Raw genomic sequence first — 11,910 nt, 5'->3', positions numbered from 1 at the left:
GCCGCTATGTCTTTGGCTACACATCGTTGTCTTTGCCTGAGTCGGGCCTCTTTTGCACTCTCAATGATGATCTCACCAGAAATCTTTCGGGTGGGTGGCTGTATAATGTGATTCCCTTGATTGGGCGTCGACTGTTGTAATATTCTTCTTTCCTCGGTGTCCCTATGTCTTTGTATTCTTTCCTTCGCTAGCCGAAGTTGCTCAGCTAGTTCTTCATTATCTCTTCTGGCCAGATCCAGTGTGTCACAGAAGCTCTTGTGCCACTCTTCGGAGCCTCTATAGCCTGTGAAGGTCCAGTCGGCTGACTTATGGTGGGAGGGGACGGTTTTCAGTGGACCTCGATGTGCAGGCGGAGCCTTCAGGTCTCTCTCTTTATCCTCGTCTGCCTCCGTGTCACTGTTATTTGTGGCCCCCCCTGCTGGTCGTGGTGAGCAACCACTTACTTTCGGACTTGGAGGCCTTGTATGATCCATTTGACAGACTGAGGACCTGTCTCCTTGTGGCTCTCGAGCTTTTAGTGTCAGTGTGAATTTGCCCTCCACATCCATGCCTTGGTCCTCTTCACGAGTTCCTAATACAAATTGTCCAGCTGTCTTTCCCATATCATGACGTTTATATGGGGGTGGCTCTGATTCCCAGGTCGGTGCACTGGCTTTAGTCTCTTTGGATCTTTCCTCTGTCATTTTTTCTCTTTTCTGCTGTAGCCTCTGTGCTTCCTGCTTGAACAAGGCCAAAACTTCTTTTTCTTCAGTGCGTTTTTTGTTGTTTTTTACGTTCTTCTGCTGATCTTTAATTTCTTTTTTCTGTATTTCTACCGCAACTGCTTCACACATCACCGGATCAAATGATCCCACCAAAGGCCATTGCCTGCCCCATGTGACCTTTTGTGCCACTTTCTCATACATTGGTTGGCCTTAGTGCGTTTTCCTGGATATTTTCTTAGTACTAAGTCTAGCGGGGTACTTTCCCGACCTTGACCTTGAGAGTTACCCATGTAACCCTGACAAACGCTATGTGAGGTGTTTCTATGGTGTTCTGGTAGTCCCTCAGGGGCTGTCCTGATCCAGACCAATAACTTGCTGGCTGTAACACCTGTTTTGTATTTTAAACCCTTAAAAGGATTAAATTTCCAACTGCTATGCCCGTCTTCTTTTTCTTTAACTAAATATGAAAATTTACCTGTTTCCCACCGAACCCTCCTTGGGACCACAGTCAGAGTCAACCTAGGAAACAGTTCTTCACCTGGATCGGTTGGTAGTGTTACTAAATGATTTAATGGTATGCTAAGTTCTTTATTAGGGTCAGCACAAAGCAGCTCCAGCCACGGGGTTAAACCCTGATGCCACAGACGTCTTAGCAGCAGCTCCCAATTAATTAGAGGGAATTGTTCTTTCTTTTGCTTCAGATTGATTACCTTAGTAATCTGCCATAATTTCTGATTGATCTCTTGTTCGTCCTGCCAATGTTCTGCTCCTACCCTGTCAAAATAGGTCCTTTCCAGCCAAAAATGTGTCCTGATTCCCTGGGTTTCGATGTCTCCGTCAGTCAAGTAATGTTCTGGGAGTATTATTTCATCATCACTTAAGTCTCCCATCAATGACTGTCCCAAGCATTGATCAGTCTGTCAGCTTTTTCACTATAATCTAAGCTTTAACTCTTTTGATTTATAACCAACTTTATTTATTTAATCCTCTTACAACCCTAACACCTCCTAATGTCTTTGCTCCCGACTTTCTATTTTCCTTCTAATTTTTTTTTTTTAACTTTCTGCTTCTCGTCTTTTTCTGCTATGTTTGTTTATTAGTTTTCTCTCTTTGAAATAATATCTACCTTCTCTGTATTTACATAGCACTCTTCTCCTGTCTTTTTCTTCACTGTCTCTGTTTCACACTTTCCTCTCTGCCTGTCATGCACCTCCCAAGTCCTCCTGTTGGGTCTAAATACCTCCCCCTCGTACTCTTTCACATTAATCTTGTATGTCAGCCAGCTTGCAAGCCCTCACAGCTTTTTGCTTGCACCTCCCCGCTTACTCTCCACTCTCCCACACACAATTTTCAACAGCTTTATACACAAAAATTATTAAAAACAACTTTCTATATATCTCTATCTAGACTTCTGCCACTTTTCACTCCGCGGCTTTAAACAACCTTTTTATTCACTTAACACCAATGTGTTCTGTTTAAGCATGTATCTCTTCTTCACGTTAGACGGCTTCTCCGGCGCTGTCAGCAACTTCATATATTAGTTTTTTTTACAAGCCCTCTTTGAGCGTACAATATTTCATTTACTTCTACGCCTTACCGCGCCTCACGTGCGTATCCTGTGCTTAATATATTATTTTTCACCAGCTTCTTTCTGAGCATACAATATTTCATTTATTTCTACGCCTTACCGCGCCTCGCGTGCGTATCCTGTGCTTACTATATTATTTTCACAAGCTCCTTTCTGAGCATACAATATTTCATTTATTTCTACGCCTTACCGCGCCTCGCGTGCGTATCCTGTGCCTTTCTGCACTTTCTTCTACCTTTTTTTTCACTTACTGAGCTCCTCGTGAGCTTAATGTGCCTTTGCACTGAAAATATTCTCTTTTTCTTTTCTTATAAAAAACTCATATTACTGTGTACTTAATTACTTATTCTTCTCCCACGCCCCACAAGCGTGTATTTGGTGCCTTACTGCACTATTTTCTGCTTCATTAATTCTCATGTATTCTGCACTAACTCTCTTTTTATTTTTATTTTTTTTTATAGTTTTTCTCTTTTCTTAAAAAATGACGTCCTTTATTGAGCTCTTTTACTTACTGTCAGCTGTGCCACTTTGCACTTTCCTCTTTAAATCTCTTTATCATGTACGGTATTTCTACTGCGCCCCCTCAGGCGCTTATCTTGTGCTTTCTCTGCACGTATTCTCTTGTTAAACTCTTTTTTCTCACTTATTTCACTTCAGTCTCTGTTAAACTCTTTAAATAACCTTGTATTACCTTGTATCTATTTGTCAGTATACTCCCCTAAATTAACCCCTACAGCGCATGCTATCAGCCGGCACGTTAGTAACGAATTTCAACACCAGTTATTCTCCAAGCATCCAGGTTAGTTCTTCACGCACTCTTTCCGCACCAGAGTTCATGAACATTCCTGACCTTTCACTCACACAGACATTCTTTTTCCCGGGAACACACACACCTTCTGAGCATTTTGTCTACAAGGCCTGATAATTTTCAATCTTATCTTTTTTAGTCTCTTATCAATTTTCTTAGTCCAGGTTCTTTTGGGTAAGAGGCAATTAAAAATATCACCTGTCAACTTGGGCGGAAATCCCGACTCACTCCTCCAGATCGTGCAGAAATTATAAAAGGTTTCTGCTTACCTTTTAGTCGTGATCACTGTTATTTACGGTCTGGAGGGATGAGCTGGACTGCCCCAGGCTGCCGGACTGCCCCTGGACCCTCCTGGCTGGCTCGCCAAGTTCTGTCGCGGCTCGTCTTTTTGGTCTTCTCAGGATGTCGTCTTTTAGATAACACAAACTAATTGCAAGTGATATGCTAGAAAAAGGACACAACACTTTAGAATAATTCAGCCTTAAGCAAGATAAAATGCACAGAGTTTTTAAGTTTATTTAAGCCTTCGACACAAAGCTTAGACAAACTGAGTCCTCTAGAGAGACTGAATATGACAACCGCGCTCGTCTATTTATTGGAGACCCGCGGGCATCGCTCCTCCTTCGACTTTTTTATTTATTTCATTCCCAAGACACGGTTTTCTATTGGAAGCGTCCTCTAGTGAACCCTAAGCAGGTGTTAGGCCATTATTTCAATGTGACAAACGCTCCCATTAAAACATGAAGGATTTACAACTGATTTTTTTAAAAGACCTTCAGCCACAGGTGCAGCTGGCCTGAGGCCCCCTCCGCACGTGGCCTCAGCCACACGTGCAGCTGGCCTGAGGCCCCTGCACGTGGCCTGCGGGAAAGCACCTAAAAGGCCTTGGAAAGCCCCTGACAGACTAAATGACTAATAGAGCCCTTTTTTTGGGTTGAACACCTGCTAGTTCAACCAGAGGACATACAGTTCGGATCAGGACACTTGATAGTTCATCACAGTTCAAATATGGACCTAAAAATTCTTCTACAGGTTCTTGAACTTGACCTGGTCTCCCTTCTTCTGCATCGTACCGGTGGCTGGGTAACTGATATATATCAGAAAAAGCTTTATAACGTTATGAAATTTTGTGCCAGGAAAAATAATCTTCATCACTGGATTTCAGATAAACCCCTCAGTGGACAGATGGCATAGAACAATAATGGAATATACGTATACTTCTGGACTTTTTGACTTGTCTCCTGCATTACAAAACTAATGCCTTTGAAAGAATATGGAATCCATTCCGTGTGTTGTGTGGGCCGCCTGAAGAGGAGGTACTGCTGGCCCACCACCAGAGGATGCCCTGCCTGAAGTGCGGGCTTCAGGCACGAGAGGGCGCTGCCGCCACGGACACAGCCGGGGGTGACAGCTGTCACTCATTATCTCTTGACAGCTGTCACCCATCTACTCTACATCATCTCACTCCATAAAGACCGGACATCATCTCCACCTTGTTGCCGAGATATCATCTACCTGTGAAGGTAATATCCTCAGCCAGAAACTAACTGTGTCCTAGTCTGAATTCATTTTGCAGCTGCTTTCCTGTGGAGTGCCTTATCAGTGAGGTTGGCGTAATCCGCGACGGCTTCGCTTCACACCCCAACCAGATAAGTGTTTAACAGGAGCTGCACGAGTGTGTATTAGAGGTGGAGGTGACTTTCCACCTTCTGACTGTTTTTGTTACCGGGTGTGCACACACCCACGTGTCACTGTTTGTGCTCCTCGCCAGCAGTACCAGATCCGACAGTCGGGGACTGTGATCACCTGGGAATTCGGGACTTAGCGGCTCCAGTATTTACCGGGTTCTGTGGGGGGGGAAATCGTGTGGTTCCGGCTCTTCTCAGGACAGACGTCTTCTATCCTCGAGCCTGCCCATACGTCACTTTTGTGGACTGACTGCTATCAGATTCTGAGATTGTCTGTATATTCATTGTGCACATTCACAACATTAAATTGTTACCTTTTGGCTCATCTGTTGACCGTTCATTTGCGCCCCCTGTTGTGGGTCCGTGTCACTACACTTTCCCCAACAGGATATCTCGGCCAACGTCATGGATCCCGAGGGGCGTCAACCATCTGTTGGACAGCCAATGGAAGAGCAGGGTGCACAGGCGTCGGCTGGAGGCGTGATTGGTGGGTTGCAGCACATCCTCACCGCCTTTACCACTCAGATGGACCTGATGACCGAGCAACACATCATCCTCAATCGCAGGATGGAGGCTCTCACTGCACAGGTGGAAGCGCGCGCTCAGGGCGCTGCTGCAGCTCCTCCTCCTGCCGACCCAGTGCCGAATACAGACATTCCACTGGTCATTCAACAACCCCCCCCACCATCCCCTGAAGCATACATAAGCCCCCAGAGCCGTACGGAGGTTGTGTGGAGACGTGCGCGGACTTTCTTATGCAGTATTCGCTCGTCTTTGCACAGCGTCCCGTGATGTACGCGTCTGATGCCAGCAAGGTGGCTTACGTGATTAATTTGCTTTGAGGTGAGGCACTCACTTGGGCTACAGCGCTTTGGGAACAAAGTTCACGGCTCCTTGCCTCTTATACTGGGTTTGTGAGGGAGCTCAGAACTGTTTTTGATCACCCTAACAGAGGCGAAACCGCATCTACCGTGCTGCTGTCAATGAGACAGGGGCGCCGGAGTGCAGCCGAATATGCATTCGACTTCCGCATCACAGCTGCGAGATCCAGCTGGAATATGACTGCGCTCCGCGCCGCCTTCATAAACGGACTGTCATCGGTCCTGAAGGAGCACCTGGTGGCTAAGGAGGAACCGCGGGATTTGGCTGAGCTTATCGATTTGGTTATACGGTTGGACAATCGGTTAGAAGAATGCTGACGGGAGCGAGGCGAAGGGCGCGGTCAGGCACAAGCCGTCCCTCTTCCTCCCGGGTCCGAAAGGGAGCCGTCTTCCCCACGCTCCACAGCCATAGCGCTCCGTGTGGCTACAGCTCCCCCTGCTGACGATGCTAGGGACATGAGCAGGGCCACATTCAGACAAAGGAGGCTGGTCCGCGGGGAGTGCTTTCTCTGCGGCTCGAGTGAGCATCAGCAGAGAGACTGCCTCAAATGGTCAAAACACAAACGCCTGCCCTTAGAGACTGGGCTGAGGGGGGGTCAAAACATTCACGTGGGTCATACTCATCTTTCAACACGACTCCCAGTTACAATCCTGAGTGGGGATTTAACCCTTCAAGCCCCAGCACTGGTGGACACGGGGTCAGAAGGGAATCTGCTGGATAGCAGATGGGCAAGGGAGGTAGGGCTCCCTCTAGTGGCGCTTTCTTCCCCAGTGAAGGTGCGAGCACTAGATGGCACTCTTCTCCCTTTTATCACACACAAGACACTACCTGTAACCCTGGTAGTGTCTGGGAATCACCGGGAGGAGAATGAGTTTTTTGTAACTCCTTCTACCTCCCGCGTGATTTTGGGCTTCCCATGGATGATTAAACACAATCCCCGGATTGATTGGCCATCTAGGGTTGTGGCTCAGTGGAGCGAAACCTGCCACCGGAATTGTTTAGGATCCTCGGTTCCTCCCGGTGTAAACGCTAACGAGGAGGTTAAAGTCCCTCCCAATCGGACGGCGGTGCCGGTTGAGTACCACGATCTTGCTGATGTCTTCAGCAAGGATCTGGCGCTCACCCTTCCCCCGCACCATCCGTACGATTGTGCCATTGATTTGGTCCCGGGCGTTGAGTTCCCATCCAGCAGGCTGTACAGTCTCTCACGTCCCGAGCGCGAATCAATGGAGACCTACATCCGGGACTCATTAGCTGCCAGGTTGATCCGGAATTCCACCTCCCCAATGGGTGCAGGTTTCTTTTTTGTGGGCAAGAAAGATGGCGGACTCAGTCCATGCATTGATTACAGGGGGCTGAACGACATAACGGTTCGTAATCGATACCCTTTACCCCTGTTGGATTCAGTGTTCACACCCCTGCATGGAGCCCAAATTTTCACCAAACTGGACCTTAGGAATGCGTACCACCTGGTTCGGATCCGGAAGGGAGACGAATGGAAGACGGCATTCAACACCCCATTAGGTCATTTTGAGTACCTGGTCATGCCGTTCGGCCTCACTAACGCCCCGCGACGTTCCAAGCATTGGTAAACGATGTCTTGCGGGACTTCCTGCACCGATTCGTCTTCGTATATCTGGATGACATACTCATCTTTTCCCCGGACCCTGAGACTCATGTCCAGCATGTACGTCAGGTCCTGCAGCGGTTGTTGGAGAACCGGCTGTTTGTGAAGGGTGAGAAGTGTGAGTTTCACTGCACCTCTTTGTCCTTCCTGGGGTTCATCATCTCCTCCAATTCCGTCGCCCCTGATCCGGCCAAGGTTGCGGCAGTGAGAGATTGGCCCCAACCAACAAGCCGTAGGAAGCTGCAACAGTTCCTCGGCTTTGCAAATTTCTACAGGAGGTTCATTAAGGGCTACAGTCAGGTAGTTAGCCCCCTGACCTCTCCAAAAGTCCCCTTCACCTGGTCGGATCGGTGCGAAGCCGCGTTCAAGGAGTTGAAACACCGGTTCTCGTCTGCACCAGTTCTGGTGCAGCCCGACCCTAGCCGCCAGTTTGTGGTTGAAGTGGATGCCTCTGACTCAGGGATAGGAGCCGTGCTATTCCAGAGCGGAGAGACCGATAAGGTTCTTCACCCGTGTGCCTACTTTTCTCGCAGGTTGACCCCAGCTGAACGGAACTATGACGTCGGCAATCGAGAACTCCTTGCAGTGAAGGAGGCTCTTGAGGAGTGGAGACACCTGTTGGAGGGAGCGTCTGTGCTGTTCACGGTTTTCACTGACCATCGGAACCTGGAGTATATCAGGACCGCCAAGCGGCTGAACCCCAGGCAAGCCCGCTGGTCACTGTTCTTCGGGCGTTTTGACTTCCGAATCACCTACCGCCCCGGGACCAAGAACCAGAGATCGTATGCCTTGTCCCGGGTGCATGAAGATGAGGTCAAGACTGAGCTGTCGGATCCACCGGAGCCCATCATTCTGGAGTCCACTGTCGTGGCCACCCTCACCTGGGACATGGAGAAGACCGTCCGGGAGGCCCTGGCACGGAGCCCGGACCCCAGAACTGGGCCGAAGAACAAACTCTACGTCCCACCAGAGGCCAGGGCTGCTGTCTTGGATTTCTGTCACGGTTCTAAGCTCTCCTGTCATCCGGAGGTGCGAAGGACCGTGGCAGTGGTCCGGCAGCGCTTCTGGTGGGCGTCCCTGGAGGCCGACATCCGGGAATATATCCGGGCCTGCACCACCTGTGCCAGGGGCAAGGCAGACCACCAGAAGGCACAGGGACTTCTTCAGCCACTTCCTGTGCCTCATCGCCCCTGGTCCCACATCGGTCTGTATTTTGTCACGGGCCTCCCACCGTCCCAGGGCAACACCACCATCCTCACGATAGTGGACCGATTCTCCAAGGCGGCCCACTTCGTGGCCCTCCCAAAGCTCCCCACGGCCCAGGAGACTGCAGACCTTCTGGTCCACCATGTCGTCCGTCTGCATGGGATACCCACCGACATCGTCTCTGATCGTGGTCCCCAGTTTTCCTCACACGTCTGGAGGAGCTTCTGCCGGGAACTGGGGGCCACCGTGAGCCTCTCGTCCGGGTATCACCCGCAGACCAATGGACAGGCGGAACGGGCCAATCAGGAATTGGAGCAAGCCCTGCGCTGTGTGACGTCCGCACACCCGACGGCCTGGAGTGAACATCTGGCTTGGATCGAGTATGCGCATAACAGCCAGATGTCCTCTGCCACCGGCCTCTCCCCATTTGAGGTGTGTTTGGGGTATCAGCCCCCATTGTTTCCCGTGGTGGAGGGGGAGGTCGGTGTGCCCTCGGTCCAGGCCCACCTGCGGAGGTGCCGTCGGGTGTGGCGCTCCGCCCGTTCTGCCTTGTTGAAGGCCCGGACAAGGGCGAAGACCCATGCAGACCGCCGGCAGTCCCCGGCCCCTGCTTACCGGCCCGGGCAGGAGGTGTGGCTATCCACAAAGGGCATCCCCCTCCAGGTGGACTCCCCGAAGCTCAAGGACAGGTACATCGGACCTTACAAAATCCTCAGTCCTGCCGCAGTGAAGCTCCGACTCCCAGCTTCACTGCGGATCCACCCGGTTTTTCATGTGTCACGAATCAAACCTCACCTCAGCCCTCTGTGCTCCCGGACCGGCGCCTGCCCGGATCATTGACGGGGAGCCGGTTTGGACGGTGCGCCGGCTCCTGGACGTCCATCGGATGGGCCGGGGGTTCCAGTATTTGGTGGACTGGGAGGGGTATGGACCCGAGGAACGCTCCTGGGTGAAGAGGAGCTTCATCCTGGATCCGGCCCTCCTGGCCAATTTCTACCGCCGCCACCCAGACAAGCCTGGTCGGGGGGGGTCCTGTTGTGTGGGCCGCCTGAAGAGGAGGTACTGCTGGCCCACCACCAGAGGGCGCCCTGCCTGAAGTGCGGGCTTCAGGCACGAGAAGGCGCTGCCGCCACGGACACAGCCGGGGGTGACAGCTGTCACTCATTATCTCTTGACAGCTGTCACCCATCTACTCTACATCATCTCACTCCATAAAGACCGGACATCATCTCCACCTTGTTGCCGAGATATTATCTACCTGTGAAGGTAATATCCTCAGCCAGAAACTAACTGTGTCCTAGTCTGAATTCATTTTGCAGCTGCTTTCCTGTGGAGTGCCTTATCAGTGAGGTTGGCGTAATCCGCGATGGCTTCGCTTCACACCCCAACCAGATAAGTGTTTAACAGGAGCTGCACGAGTGTGTATTAGAGGTGGAGGTGACTTTCCACCTTCTGACTGTTTTTGTTACTGGGTGTGCACACACCCACGTGTCACTGTTTGTGCTCCTCGCCAGCAGTACCAGATCCGACAGTTGGGGACGGTGATCACCTGGGAATTCGGGACTTGGCGGCTCCAGTATTCACCGGGTTCTGTGGCGGTGGAAATCATGTGGTTCCGGCTCTTCTCAGGACAGACGTCTTCTATCCTCGAGCCTGCCCACACGTCACTTTTGTGGATTGACTGCTATCAGATTCTGAGATTGTCTGTATATTCGTTGTGCACATTCACAACATTAAATTGTTACCTTTTGGCTCATCTATTGACCGTTCATTTGCGCCCCCTGTTGTGGGTCCGTGTCACTACACTTTCCCCAACACCGTGATTATATTAATGTAAACATCTCTGCTTTAATGATAAGAACATTTGTATTTAAAAAAATTCCCATTGTATTTCACCCTCCACATTATAATGTACCGCTCACATTTACTTGGACCTGATTTCTCTGTTTGGGTTTTTTTTTTTTTTTTCTGTGTGTGTGTTATTCCCAGTTTTGGTTTTGTTTCGTCATGTTTTAGGTGTGGTTGTTTAATGACAAAGATTAATAAAACATAAAAAAAAAAATTATAATCATGATCTAAGCAGTTGCTGATGGACATCACCACCCCTTTGATCCTCATCTGACCTGCCACCCATATTCAGCTGTGACCCATATTTGACCTTCTGTTGTAATCCAAAGAGTTCAATGTTCAGTCTTTTCCACAAGACTCAGTGAAGAGCCGGAGAAAACAGCAGCTCAGGATCTGCCTGGTTTCAGGAAAGCTGCTGCTACCAGAGTCACGCCTGGAATTTGCTGATGAGGATGCTGTTGACTGTCACCTTCTTCCCACCCTTCTATTCTTCTCCTCTCTTCCTCACATCCATCATTCTCTTCCTCTCTTCACTACTCTTATCTCACTTCACGTCCTCCTTTTTTTTCATACCTGACAGTCATTTCCTTGTTGTTCTCTTTTTGTGCTAAATGAGGCCAAATGGTGCCAGTATTTTGTGATGTCAGATTCCATCAGCATATCAACAGAGTTTTAACATTCTCTTGGATTTGGGTCCCCCCCAAATTCCTCTCACACACTCCTTCCAGCTTATCTTCTCAGTAATTTGCCATTTGTATTCTTCGCCACATTATTCTTCGCCGCATATTAAGGAAATTAGCTTCCATCATAACGGCCTTCAACACACAGACAACTGGCTGTCCACAAACATCCTCGAGTTGACAGATGAAGACAAAGTCATGCTCATAAATGGACCACATTGTCAAAAATCATTCATTTGGCCTCTTAGTAAATACAGACATCATGCTTTTGGAGGATTTCTTCCTTTTAAAGAAAAAGATTAATGCATCTGCAAACTGTCACAGACATGTCATTATGTCTCGTGTGCACTCCTGGGAATCTCTGCAGTCTCTGTCCAGAGAAAGGAAAATACAACGAACAGAAGAAAATCTGAAGACATTTTGTAGAACATAATATTATGGGAATTTAGCTCATTTTTTTGTTGTTGCATGAATATAAATGGGCCTGCAGGAACTTGACATTGACACACTCTCTAATCCCTCATTCTCTGCAGGGTCGCGGGGTATTGAGCCTGTTCCTGCACCCACACTGAGGTGTGGTCTAACCTGTCATAGGGTCAACAAAAACAACTCTTCACAGCTCCTGCAAACTGAGACTCAAAAACTAAAAGAGTTCTCAAAGTGCATACCTCCACCAAGATCAAAGAGTCTTATCTATTCATGTCTGTGGACCTTTTCCTTTTAACATTTTCTTTCTCATTGGGAAAGAGTTTCTTAGATCCTGATTTCTGACCTTTGGTCCTGATATTTGATGCTGATTGTTGATCTGTGTTCCTGAACTTTGTTCCTCTTCATCATTGATCCTCACTGGTGACTTTTGTTCCTGATCATTCATCTTTG

Source organism: Thalassophryne amazonica, chromosome 8 (assembly GCF_902500255.1).
Source record: "Thalassophryne amazonica chromosome 8, fThaAma1.1, whole genome shotgun sequence".
Taxonomy (NCBI): Eukaryota; Metazoa; Chordata; class Actinopteri; order Batrachoidiformes; family Batrachoididae; genus Thalassophryne; species Thalassophryne amazonica.
The sequence above is the reverse complement of the archived record's forward strand: the minus strand, read 5'-3'. Positions refer to the sequence as shown.